Source organism: Rhinoderma darwinii, chromosome 4 (assembly GCF_050947455.1).
Source record: "Rhinoderma darwinii isolate aRhiDar2 chromosome 4, aRhiDar2.hap1, whole genome shotgun sequence".
Taxonomy (NCBI): Eukaryota; Metazoa; Chordata; class Amphibia; order Anura; family Rhinodermatidae; genus Rhinoderma; species Rhinoderma darwinii.
The window spans coordinates 308,265,452-308,278,470 of NC_134690.1; the positions used below are offsets into that span (position 1 = coordinate 308,265,452).

General features: G+C 49.0%; 1 protein-coding gene and 1 long non-coding RNA gene across 3 annotated transcripts in view; one reads left to right on the forward strand and one right to left on the reverse strand.

Annotated features, from left to right (window-relative positions):
* LOC142761180 (uncharacterized) overlaps positions 1–13,019 on the forward strand; it is a 233,307-nt gene that overhangs the window by 143,724 nt on the left and 76,564 nt on the right. The gene's annotated exons all lie outside the window — the stretch shown is intronic.
* Positions 1–13,019, reverse strand: part of LOC142761177 (histone H3-like centromeric protein A) — a 90,817-nt gene that overhangs the window by 77,065 nt on the left and 733 nt on the right. The window lies entirely within an intron of this gene.

Here is a 13,019-nt window from a genome sequence, read left to right on the forward strand (position 1 = left end):
GCATGGCTGCGTGCAGGGTCGCCATCAGGAATTTCAGGGCCCCCTACAGCTAAATTTTCTGGGCCCCCCTACCGTGGCACCGCCTGTTAAAGGTACTCCGTCCAGCACTATATCATGCTACCCAGGGCCGCCATCAGGGGGGGTATTATGGGTACTGATGGGAGAGGCCCGGCCAAACCTAATTGAAAGGGGGGCCCGGCAACTGCCGCGACTTGCCTTTGGTAGAAAAAAAACAGGCCCCTGGAATGGGGCCCGTTTTTTTCACCAAAAGAATGTCGTGAGCTGCGGGCCCCCCTTTCAATTAGGTTTGGCCGGGTCTCTCACATCAGTACCCATAATACCCCCCCTGATGGCGGCCCTGGGTAGCATGGGGGTCGTCATGGGGGCCGGCAAACACTGCCGCCCGTGCGACCGATCGCGCGCACCCGCAAACTCCCGCGCATGCGCACCCGCGACCGCCTGGAACCGCGCACCGAATTTTGAGGCAGATTTTGACCTGCCCACACTATCTTGCCGCGTTTTTTGCCCGCGGCGATTGAGGACAGCAGACAAAAAACTTAGGGAAAAATGCATTTTCTGCCTCCCATTGATTTCGATGGGAGGTCAGAGGCGGAACCGCGGCAAGAAAGGACGTGCTGCTTTTTCTTTTTTCCGCGACTGGCTCCCATTGATTTTAGATTAAATCAATGGGAGGCGGTTTTGGAAGTTGTTTGGTGCTGATTCTGACGCAGTGTCCGAGTCAATATCAAGGCCCAAAAACTCTGAACTGGGCCTTATTGTTAGGGCTTATTCAGACGAACGTGTAATACATCCGTGCAACGTGCGTGATTTTCACGCGCCTCGCACGGACCTATCTAACTCTACGGGGCCGTGCAGACTGTCAGTGAGTTTCATGCAGCGTGTGTCCGTGTGTCCGCTGCGTAAAACTCATGACATGTCCTATATTTGTGCATTGTTCGCGCATCACGCACCCATTGAAGTCAATGGGTGCGTGAAAATCACGCCCAGCACTTCCGCAGCAGTATAAACTATGACTGAAAACAGAAAAAGCACCACGTGCTACAAACATACAAACAGAGTGTCATGATGGCGGCTGCGCGAAAATCACGCAGCCACGCATCATACGCTGCTGCCACACGGAGCTGTTATGGACCTTTTGCATGCGCAAAATGCCACGTTTTTGCGCACGCAAAAAGCACACGCTCGTGTAAATCCGGCCTTAGGGTAGGAACACACTAGGCATGAACACTGCGGATTTTATGCAACACATTTTATTGTGGAAAATCTGCAGCGTATTACAGTCGCAGCAGAGTGGATGAGGTTTGAACAAATCTCATCCACACGCTGCAAAAATAATGGACCTGCAGTGCGGCTTTTGGCTTTTTAAGCCGCAGCATGTCAATTTATTCTGTAGAATCGCCGCTCCTCTGTTGCGGAAATGCTGCGGTTCTGCCGCAAAAATCACACATGAGAAAAAAAAAAGGCACTTTCTAAAATTATAAAAAAGTTTAGACTTGCCCCGGCAGTAGTCCTGGTGACGCGATCCTCTATTCTTAGCGCAGCCCGGCCTCCTGTCATGACGTTTCATCCCATGTGACTGCTGCAGCGGTCACATGGTCTACAGCGTCATCCCAGGAGGCGGGGCTACGTTCAGAAGAGAGATGCGTCACCAGGACTACGGGGCAAGTCTAAACTTTTTTTTCCCTGCAGGATTCCCGCAGCGGACAAGCCTCACGAAACCTGCGCCACTATTTGGTGCGGTTTTGCTGTCGGAATTCCCTGCGGCTACCGAGAGTTTTACTCAGCATATCCGCCTAGTGTGTTCCTACCCTTATGATGTCGCTCCTGGAGCTGCTGCCGGTCTCTAAATAGTCAGTTGGTCCAGTAGAATTTGGAATTATTTTTTTTTGTGAACCAGCTTAAAAAAATACAAAACTTTTGTGTTAGGGCCTGTTCACATCACCGTTCGCTTCCGTTCCGGGGTTCCGTCTGAGGTTTCCGTCGGGTGAACCCCGCAACGGAAAGTGAAAGTGACAGCACAGCTTCCGTCACCATTAGCGCAGTCGACTACGCTATTGATTCCGTCCGAAAACCTGCCGATACGGTGACGAACGGAAACCATTAGCGATTTTTCCGTCACCATTGATCTCACTGGTGACGAAAACATCGCTAATGGTTTCCGTTCGTCACCATTCCGGCTTATCCGCCCCGGTAGCAGAAGGGAATTCTGCCCGCAAAACCGCACCAAATAGTGGCGCAGGTTTCGTGAGGCTTGTCCGCTGCGGGAATCCTGCAGGAAAAAAAAAGTTTAGACTTGCCCCGGCCGTAGTCCTGGTGACGCATCTCTCTCTTCTGAACGTAGCCTCGCCTCCTGGGATGACGCTGTAGACCATGTGACCGCTGCAGCAGTCACATGGGATGAAACGTCATGACAGGAGGCCGGGCTGCGCTAAGAATAGAGGATCGCGTCACCAGGACTACGGCCGGGGCAAGTCTAAACTTTTTTATAAATTTAAAAAAGTGCCTTTTTTTTTTATCTCATGTGTGCTTTTTGCGGCAGAACCGCAGCATTTCCGCAACAGAGGAGCAGCGATTCCACAGAATACATTGACATGCTGCGGCTTAAAAAGCCAAAAGCCACACGGCAGGTCCATTTTTTTTGCAGCGTGTGAATGAGATTTGTTCAAACCTCATCCACTCTGCTGCGACTGTAATACGCTGCAGATTTTCCACAATAAAATGTGTTGCATAAAATCCGCAGTGTTCATGCCTAGTGTGTTCCTACCCTAAGGCCGGATTCACACAAGCGTGTGCTTTTTGCACGCGAAAAAAACGTGGCATTTTGCGCATGCAAAAGGTCCATAACAGCGCCGTGTGTCAGCAGCGTATGATGCGCGGCTGCGTGAGTTTTGCGCAGCCGCCATCATTATGACACTCTGTTTGTATGTTTGTAGCACGTGGTGCTTTTCTGTTTTCATTCATAGTTTATACTGCTGCGGAAGTGCTGGGCGTGATTTTCATGCTCCCATTGACTTCAATGGGTGCGTGATGCGCAAACCACGCACAAATATAGGACATGTCGTGAGTTTTACGCAGCGGACACACGCTGCGTGAAAATCACTGACGGTCTGCACGGCCCCATAGACTAACATAGGTCCGTGCGAGGCGCGTGAAAATCACGCACGTTGCACGGACGTATTACACGTTCGTCTGAATAAGCCCTAATAATAAGGCCCAGTTCAGAGTTTTTGGGCCTTGATATTGACTCGGACACTGCGTCAGAATCAGCACCAAAAAACTTCCAAAACCGCCTCCAATTGATTTAATCTGAAATCAATGGCAGCCAGTCGCGGAAAAAAGAAAAAGCAGCAAGTCCTTTCTTGCCGCGGTTCCGCCTCTGACCTCCCATCGAAATCAATGGGAGGCAGAAAATTCATTTTTCGCTGCGTTTTTTGTCTGCTGTCCTCAATCGGCGCGGGCAAAAAACGCAGCAAAAAACGCAGCAAGATAGTGTGGGCAAGTCAAAATCTGCCTCAAAATTCTTTAAGGAATTTTGAGGCAGATTTTTTTTTGCCTGCAAAATACTGTGTGAACAGGGCCATACATAAACAGCACTTTGAGATAATTTACTCACCGTGTCAGAAGAGCTGCTCCCACTCCAGTCCTCTTCCGGCGATGTCTGCCAGGCAAGGTCTTCGGTCCAGACGTCCAGTCCTTCACCTCCAGCCAGGCTCCAGGTAAGTTTTGTCCATGTGTGACCGCGGCTGCGCGTGCTTCGTTCGCTAGTGCGCGCGCGGGTGATCGTGGGTGCGCGCGCGGACGATCGCGGGTGCGCGCTTCCGGGCTTTCGCGGGTGCGTGCGGTCTCGAGTGCGGGCGTTAGTGGGTGCGCGCTCGCGACTGCGCACGTGCGGGAGTTTCCTTGTGCGCGGGATCGGTCGCGCGAGGGCGGTTTGACGGCCCCCCATGGGGAGGGGGCCCGCAGCAGCAGCAGCTCACGACATTCTTTTGGTGAAAAAAACGGGCCCCATTGCAAGGGCCCGTTTTTTCCTACCAAAAGAATGTCGCAGCAGTTGCCGGGCCCCCTTTCAGTTAGGTTTGGCCGGGCCCCTCACACCAGTACCCCTAATACCCCCTGATGGCGGCCCTGGCTGCGTGGAGAAGAGCTTTCCCAGCCAGAGGGTTATCCCGGACCCGTCCCAATGGCAGGCGTTATAATTGACTCATTACTTGTCAAGACTACCTACACCGGCTTCCTATGACCGAGCTCTATCTTCCTTTGAAACTTTGTGTTCTCAAACGGGGCATGTGAGACGGGCCCTGTCCAGTCTTTACTGCGTGCTGCTCACTCCTGCTGAGGATTTCATCCCACCATATATTACGAAATGGGAAAGAGATCTTCAGATTACTCTAAGGGTATGTTCACACGAGGGTGTCCGTTACGGCTGAAATTACGGGTATGTTTCAGCCTGAAAACATCCCCGTAATTTCAGCCGTACCGGCATGTGCAGGCGCTTGTACGCCGCGTCCATTACAGCCGTAATTAGCGCTGCTATTCATTGGAGTCAATGAATAACGGCTCCAATTACGGCCAAAGAAGTGACAGGTCACTTCTTTGACGCGGGCGTCTATTTACGCGCCGTCATTTGACAGCGGCGCGTAAATATACGCCTCGTGTGAACAGACAAACGTCTGCCCATTGCTTACAATGGGCAGATGTTTGTCAGCGCTATTGAGGCGCTATTTTCAGACGTAATTCGGGGCAAAAACGCCCGAATTACGTCCGTAAATAGGCCGTGTGAACATACCCAAACACAAGAGCAAAGGGAAAAGATCATGCTCCTCACACATAAGGCGTCTATTAGTAACGCCTATCAGGAAACCAGTTTTAAAATACTATCCCGTTGGTACAGAGTCCCACATGTGCTACATAAAATGTTCCCGGATGTTTCTCCTTTATGTTGGCGATGCGGCAGAGAAGAGGGAACGCTTTTACATATATTCTGGAGCTGTGAGAACCTTCGCACCTATTGGTCAGAGGTTCAAGATATCATTCTGGAGATCACAGGAATCTCGCTGGGAGATGATCCGGCATGGATTTTGCTGCACCACCACGATATACCTGTGGGGCGCTACAGGAAGATGTTAGTGAGACATTTGCTGAACGCAGCTAAGGCTTGTATTCTCGGGGGGTTGGAGATCCTCTGAGCCTCCTGTGACTAGACAATGGCTGGAGCGCATTCACGAAATTCGGAGAATGGAGGAGTTGCTCCATTCCGCACCCGAACGAGCAACGCAGTTTCAGAAAACCTGGTTCTATTGGTTTGACTTCTGCAAGTCGGACAGATACAAGAGGGCCATGGGTGAACTGATTAGTGGAGAACCAGGGAGCTCTTGAGTTCTCTCTGGTCTGTGATGTGCTGTGGGGGGGGAGAGTGAGGGGAGGACATCTCCCCTTCTCCCTCTTAAGATTTTCCCTATACCCCCCCCCTTCCTTTTGTCCTTTTTCTGTACCCATGTCACCCCCTTTTCTTTTTCTGTATCCCCATTTCTTTTCTTGAAAATAAAAAATTTGAAATATAAAAAACAAAAAAAACAAAGGAGGAAACCCAGCGTCTGGTGATGTCCATGGGTTCCAGACTTCAGGCCATCATTGCCTGCAAAGGATTCTCTACAAAGTATTAAAAAAAACATTTATGGTAATGTTAATTTGTCCAATCACTTTTGATCACCTGAAATGAGGAGGTTGTGTAGAAAAATGGTGGCAATTCCTAAACTTTTCACAGGAGATTTTTGTTTAACCCCTTGAAATAAACCTGAAAGCTTCAACTTCAATTGCATCTCAGTTGTTTCATTTCAAATCCAATGTGGTGGCAGCAAAACCCAAATCATGAAGATTGTGTCACTGCCCAAATAATTCTGGACCCAACCCACACACCCACCCACACAGCAAACACTCTGAACAAGCATAGCTGCAGTGTAAAGAATGGGGGTGGGACAGAGCAAGAGTATTGAACTACAGCGAAGCTGGAGTCATTGATCATATCCAAGCCCTTATGAAGATTAGTCTAAAATGATGAAGATCAAAGTTATAATATACATTTTTTTTTTATTTTAAAAAATTAACAAATCTTCACAGAATAAAAACAGGAAGCGGATCATAAACTCAGCAGAACAATTAGAAGGTCGGCCAGATCAGGTTTCATTAGCGGTTGTGTCCAGCGTCTTTGTTAGCGGTTTTGTCCAGCAGTGCCGCCTTGTGGTCATTTTCTGTGCTACATCCTGGACCCCTATAACCCATTACAAAGCTGGACAGAAAAACGACTGCACTACCACCCTGCAAACTGCAGTGGCAGCCATATTGGTTGTAACAACTTTCCCATGAACAGATAAAACAAAGAAAAAGCCTCCACTGTAACCAGTGTCAGGAGGGGGCGCTAAAGCCGGTTTACTCTTCCAAACTGGATCTTTTATGCAATGGTAAAACTTGTATTTTCCAATAGATTTTCTCCATTAATATAAAACTATTTACACGTGATCATTCTTCATCAAATCTTGAGAGATAAAACGGCAGCGTTATCACAGTTCATGCGGGATGCCTCGGATTCTCCGTGCGAGCTGCATGTCCTTCACAAAGAGAGTGCCCCTATTGGCCTGGTGACTGAAGAGGTAAGAATCTTCAAAGAGACTCACGAGGAAGTCCTCAGCTGACTGTGGATACAGAAGAGCATTAGTCCCTCTTAAAGTGACAGCACTCCCGGTATAATTTACTACACAGCTCGAAGGACTGATCAGATTTCACTTTTATGAGCTGTTAGCTAGAGTGATGGTGGGGGGGGGGGGGTCTGGCCTCTGGAACTCCCACAATGCATCACAACCCCTCTGCAAATGTCCCGCTAGGGCATATGGATGTGTTAGAGGGGGCGGGGGCTGAGTAGTGAACCACTGCAAAGAGCAGCTCCCTCTCTGGTTGACCCATGCGTTACATGGACAGTGCATTGTATGAGATACTGACCTCTTGTAGCGCCATAAGTGCGGTGCTTTGCCAGTAGTAAAACACGCCGCGGGAATACTTCAGGCAGATCTCTCTCACCTGCAAGAATAAAAGGGGAATATCACCGACAATAAAGAGGAGCAGCCGCAGAGGACACATCCACTCACCAGGCGGAAAAACGGGGTTTTCTGAATGAGCAGATTGGTTGATTTTTGGTACTTTCTTATTTCCATCAGTGCACGGGCTCCTGGGCGGTAGCGTCTTCTTCGTTGTGTGCTCGGTCTGTGACTTGTTTCCCCTCTACCTGTAAGAAAGAAATCCATAATCATAGCTGAAAATGAATCTCCCGCTACATAGAAATTCACTGTCTGGCCGGGTTCACACGTAGCGTAAACACGGCGGATTTTCTGCAACGGATTTCATTGCGGAAACTCCACAGCGTAATACAGAAGCAGAAGAGTGGAGGAGATTCAAACAAATCTCATCCAGACGCAGCCGAAAAAAACCCGCCAAACTTACCCAGATCTCTCTGCTCCTGCGTTCAACCCGGCCTCCAGGGATGATGTCTCATCCCATATGACTGCTGCAGAACATCAGAGGGACACGTCACCATGGCTACGGGTAAGTATGTTTTTTTTTCTACCTTCTATGGACATTCCAGCCGAAAAACTGCAGTTTTTCAGCCAGAATTACCTCCGGTGCCCAGGGCCAATACGCTGTGTACTTTTACGCCGCGTATCTGCCCTGTGTGAACATGGCCTATTACCTTAATGTCCCCCAAGGAACATCAGGTAAACAGATTTAAAACATAACATGCTACCTGCAGCCACCACTAGAGGGAGCTCATTGTATATGGTTGTACATTGAACTTGGTAACAAAACAGTATGCAGTGAGCTCCCTCTAGTGGTGGCTGCAGGGAGACAAAATTATACCATGTAACTGTCTACGCAGGAGATTTAGAGCTCCGTTTCAGAAAACTGTGCTCACACTGCTGTAAAACGACATTAAGAAATTAATCAGCACAGAATGTTGGACCTAAAAAGATATAAATGTGGACGTTCAAATTTTAGATACTTTTCTATGACTGATAATTTGGGGTCCATCAAGTCCCATTGATACCTGATTAAAGGGGTTGTACCACGAAAATAATTTTTCACCTATCCACAAGATAGGTGATAAATGCCGGATCGCTGCGGGTTGTGAACAAGAGTGCGGGTCCCAGAGGGTGGTCACTCAAGTCATTCTCTATGGCAGTGGTCCCCAACCTATTTTGCACCGAGGACCGGTTTGATGCAAGAACATTTTTGCGGGGACTGGCGGGGGGGTGGGTGGAGGGGTTAGAGTCAGTTCACACATTACGTAAATACGGCGTATACCTGTATTATAATGCGGAAAAATCGGCAGCATAATACAGTAGCAGCAAAGTGGATGAGATAAAACACGTCTCATCCACACGCTGCATAAACGGAGTAGAAAAAAGGCTCAGAAATTGACGTCACAACATCGCGCCTGCCTGCGCGGAGCCGCTCACGGCAGAGTGCATAATTGGGCAAGGAGCAGTCAAACTTGACTATTTCCGTCGATCCCATAGGGAATGAATAGAGCGGTCGGACTGCAGGTTGGAAATTCTTAGATCCCTCATTTCATAATATATCTTCATGGGTGTGAGCTGTGTTCTCAGATTCCCTTCCCAGGGCCATATAGTAACGTGCTTCCTGCAACCACCACTAGGGGGAGACGATTGTGCACATGCATACAGCTCCTGTTGTGCCTATATAAATCAGTCCTCAGTTTGCTCCCCCTAGTGGCGGCCTTGTGCTACAGAAATTTCTGTATGTAACAGATTTTTACCTGCATAGAAACGAACCCTCTAAGATATAAAGCTGAGAAACGGATTACAATCTAGTATTACACGACCCGAGGTTATCTGGGATTCATTTTTAAAATAAAATATATAATAAGAGTGATAAGATGATCAAGGTGCAACTTTCTCTTACTTGGCGGAGATTGAGGAGGAGCTGCAGGTTTCTTCTGCGGCTGCGCCGACTTCCTGCGGGACGAGCTTTTCTGGGGTGGTTTCATGATGATGTAAAACGCTGCTGAGAGTCATACAATCAGTTAAGCAGATAAGAGACGGTGACAATTCAGCAGAATCACAGGTGACGTAGGATAAACTGAGCGGTTTTATACTGACTGATGCCACCAATGCAAGTGACAAGAAAGTGATGACATTGACGGTGAAGATATGAGATTGCCGGATGTCAGTAATTAACGCACGCTGCATCAATGAATACAATAGATCCTCGTGGCATCAATTACCAGAACAGCGACATCAATGATCTATTTAATAATGCGGCAACAGAAGAGCTACCCGCAGCAGATCCCGCAAGCAATGGGCAGATGTTTGCAGACGTAATGGAGCCGTCTTTTCAGGCGTGATTCGAGGCGTAAAACGCCTGAAAATAGGTCGTGTGCACAGAACCTTACAGAGAATCCGTAATCCAGACAAAGGTGGGAAATTTAAAACTGGAGCAAAGGAAAAGTGGAGCAGTCGTCATGGAAATGAAAGGCCGCAGCTGGAGGACGATGAGCTGCAACAATGCAGTACAAATATACAGAAATAAAACATCTAATAATCCATATGATCTCTAGACACGCAGCAGCGAAAATGTATAAAATCAACACACACGATAGACGAGGAGAAGAAACATTCAGTCGAGTGCGCAACTTTTCTTAGGACTCTCTGCTTTGTGCCGTTTCTCTGTTATTCCTCCTGGAAATGTAAGAATTGACAGCTGTGTGTTACCAGTTGGGGGTGTGTCCCTACACAAACTGACAACGTCCAATCAGTGCTGACAGAGAGACTGTAGGGACACGACCTTTGATGAGGAGAATGGCAACACCAGGTTATCTATTAATACATACATTTCTAGGAGGAACCACAGAGGAATGGCACAAGCCAGAGATCTGAGAAAATACGCTCCAGAATAGTTATTTCATGGGGAATACAGGTATTTACTATAAGGGTATGTTCACACGCAGTGGTTTCAGACCTAATTCTGGCATTTTACGCCTCGAATTACGGCTGAAAAAACGCCCCTAATACGCCTACAAACATCTGCCCATTGCTTTCAATGGGAATTACGATGTTCTGTTCGCACGAGCCTTAAATTTACGTGTCGCTGTCAAAATACGGCGCGCAAAATGACGGCTCGTCAAAAGAAGTGCAGGACACTTTTTGGGACGTTTTTGGAGCCGTTTTCTCATAGACTCGTGAAAACAGCTCCAAAAACGGCTGTAAAAAACGCAGCGAAAAACGCGAGTGGTTAAAAAAACATCTGAAAATCAGGAGCTGTTTTCGCCTGAAAACAGCTCCGTATTTTCAGACGTTTTTGCTCACTGCGTGTGAACAGAGCCTTACAGACACGTCAGGAGAAGTGACGGCTCCTCTTTAATAATATTGTCTGTATCCTGTATAATTCATGAGGACGCACGTGCTGCCCGGCGTGATGTCAGCGTCACCGTATCTATCAATGATTATACACTGAACTCTAGAAAACTGCCAGATACACCAGGACGACTGTATACATCAGAGTTTCCCAACCTTTTCAGGCTCGAGGCACCCCAAGGAAAAAAATAATTCTCAGGGCACCCCTACCAAAAATTGTTTACAAAACGACAAAAAATGGCGAAAAACAAGCAGTACACTCTTAGGTTATGTTCACACAACGTTTTTTTGTAAGGCAGAAACTAAAAGTCTGCCTCGAAATTCATTTACGAATTTTGAGGCAGATTTTGAATTGACAGCGCTGTTTGACTTTTTTTTATTTATTTTTTTCCCACATTTTTTTTAAGCCGTTGAAGCGAATGCAAAAACCGCAGACAAAAAAGCACCAAACGAGCGCCGCAGGTTTTTTCTGCCTCCTATTAATTTCAATGGGAGGTCAGAGGCGGAAACCACTTGAAGACCGTCAGCCCCCCACTCACAGTAATAACCGTCAGCCCCCCACTCCCAGTAATGACCGTCAGCCCCCCACTCCCAGTAATGACCGTCAGCCCCCCACTCACAGTAATGACCGTCAGCCCCCCACTATCAGTAATGACCGTCAGCCCCCCACTCCCAGTAATGACCGTCAGCCCCCCCACTCCCAGTAATGACCGTCAGCCCCCCACTCCCAGTAATGACCGTCAGCCCCCCACTCACAGTAATGACCGTCAGCCCCCCACTCACAGTAATGACCGTCAGCCCCCCACTCCCAGTAATGACCGTCAGCCCCCCACTCCCAGTAATGACCGTCAGCCCCCCACTCCCAGTAATGACCGTCAGCCCCCCACTCCCAGTAATGACCGTCAGCCCCCCACTCACAGTAATGACCGTCAGCCCCCCACTCCCAGTAATGACCGTCAGCCCCCCACTCACAGTAATGACCGTCAGCCCCCCACTCACAGTAATGACCGTCAGTCCCCCACTCCCAGTAATGACCGTCAGCCCCCACTCCCAGTAATGACCGTCAGCCCCCCACTCCCAGTAATGACCGTCAGCCCCCCACTCCCAGTAATGACCGTCAGCCCCCCACTCCCAGTAATGACCGTCAGCCCCCCACTCACAGTAATGACCGTCAGCCCCCCACTCCCAGTAATGACCGTCAGCCCCCCACTCACAGTAATGACCGTCAGCCCCCCACTCACAGTAATGACCGTCAGCCCCCCACTCCCAGTAATGACTGTCAGCCCCCCACTCCCAGTAATGACCGTCAGCCCCCCACTCACAGTAATGACCGTCAGCCCCCCACTCACAGTAATGACCGTCAGCCCCCCACTCCCAGTAATGACCGTCAGCCCCCCACTCCCAGTAATGACCGTCAGCCCCCCACTCCCAGTAATGACCGTCAGCCCCCCACTCACAGTAATAACCGTCAGCCCCCCACTCCCAGTAATGACCGACAGCCCCCCCACTCACAGTAATGACCGTCAGCCCCCCACTCACAGTAATAACCGTCAGCCCCCCACTCCCAGTAATGACCGTCAGCCCCCCACTCCCAGTAATGACCGTCAGCCCCCCCACTCCCAGTAATGACCGTCAGCCCCCCACTCACAGTAATGACCGTCAGCCCCCCACTCCCAGTAATGACCGTCAGCCCCCCACTCCCAGTAATGACCGTCAGCCCCCCACTCACATTATAATGACCCCTCAGTAAAGCCACCATCAGCCTCCGTCCCCCCAGTAAAATGACCATCAGCCCCCTCCAGTAAAGCCACCATCAGCCTCAGTCCCCCCGCCCCCCGATAAAATAACCATCTGCCCCTCTAGTAAAGGGACCATCACAGACAGAAAGTGTGATTACCCCTGGGGAAGGAATAAATAAGGAGGTATAAGAACAACAACTCCCAGCATGTCCAGGATGTTATGTGATATCAGAGAAAGTTTACAGGAGGAGGTATAAGAGGAGAGGACTACAACTCCCAGCATGTCCAGACTTAGTATGGGATATCAGAGGACATTACAGGGAGGAGGTATAAGAGAAGAGGACTACAACTCCCAGCATGTCCAGACTGTTATTATGGGATATCAGAGGACATTACAGGGAGGAGGTATAAGAGGAGAGAACTACAACTCCTAGCATGTCCAGGCTGTTATTATGGGATATCAGAGAGGACATTACAGGGAGGAGGTAGAAGAGGAGAGGACTACAACTCCCAGCATGTCCAGACTGTTATTATGGGATATCAGAGGACATTACAGGGAGGAGGTATAAGAGGAGAGGACTACAACTCCCAGCATGTCCATGCTGTTATTATGGGATATCAGAGGACATTACAGGGAGGAGGTATAAGAGGAGAGGACTACAACTCCCAGCATGTCCAGGACGTTATTATGGGATATCAGAGGACATTACAGGGAGAAGGTAGAAGAGGAGAGAACTACAACTCCTAGCATGTCCAGCACGTTATTATGGGATATCAGAGGACATTACAGGGAGGAGGTATAAGAGGAGAGAACTACAACTCCCAGCATGTCCAGACT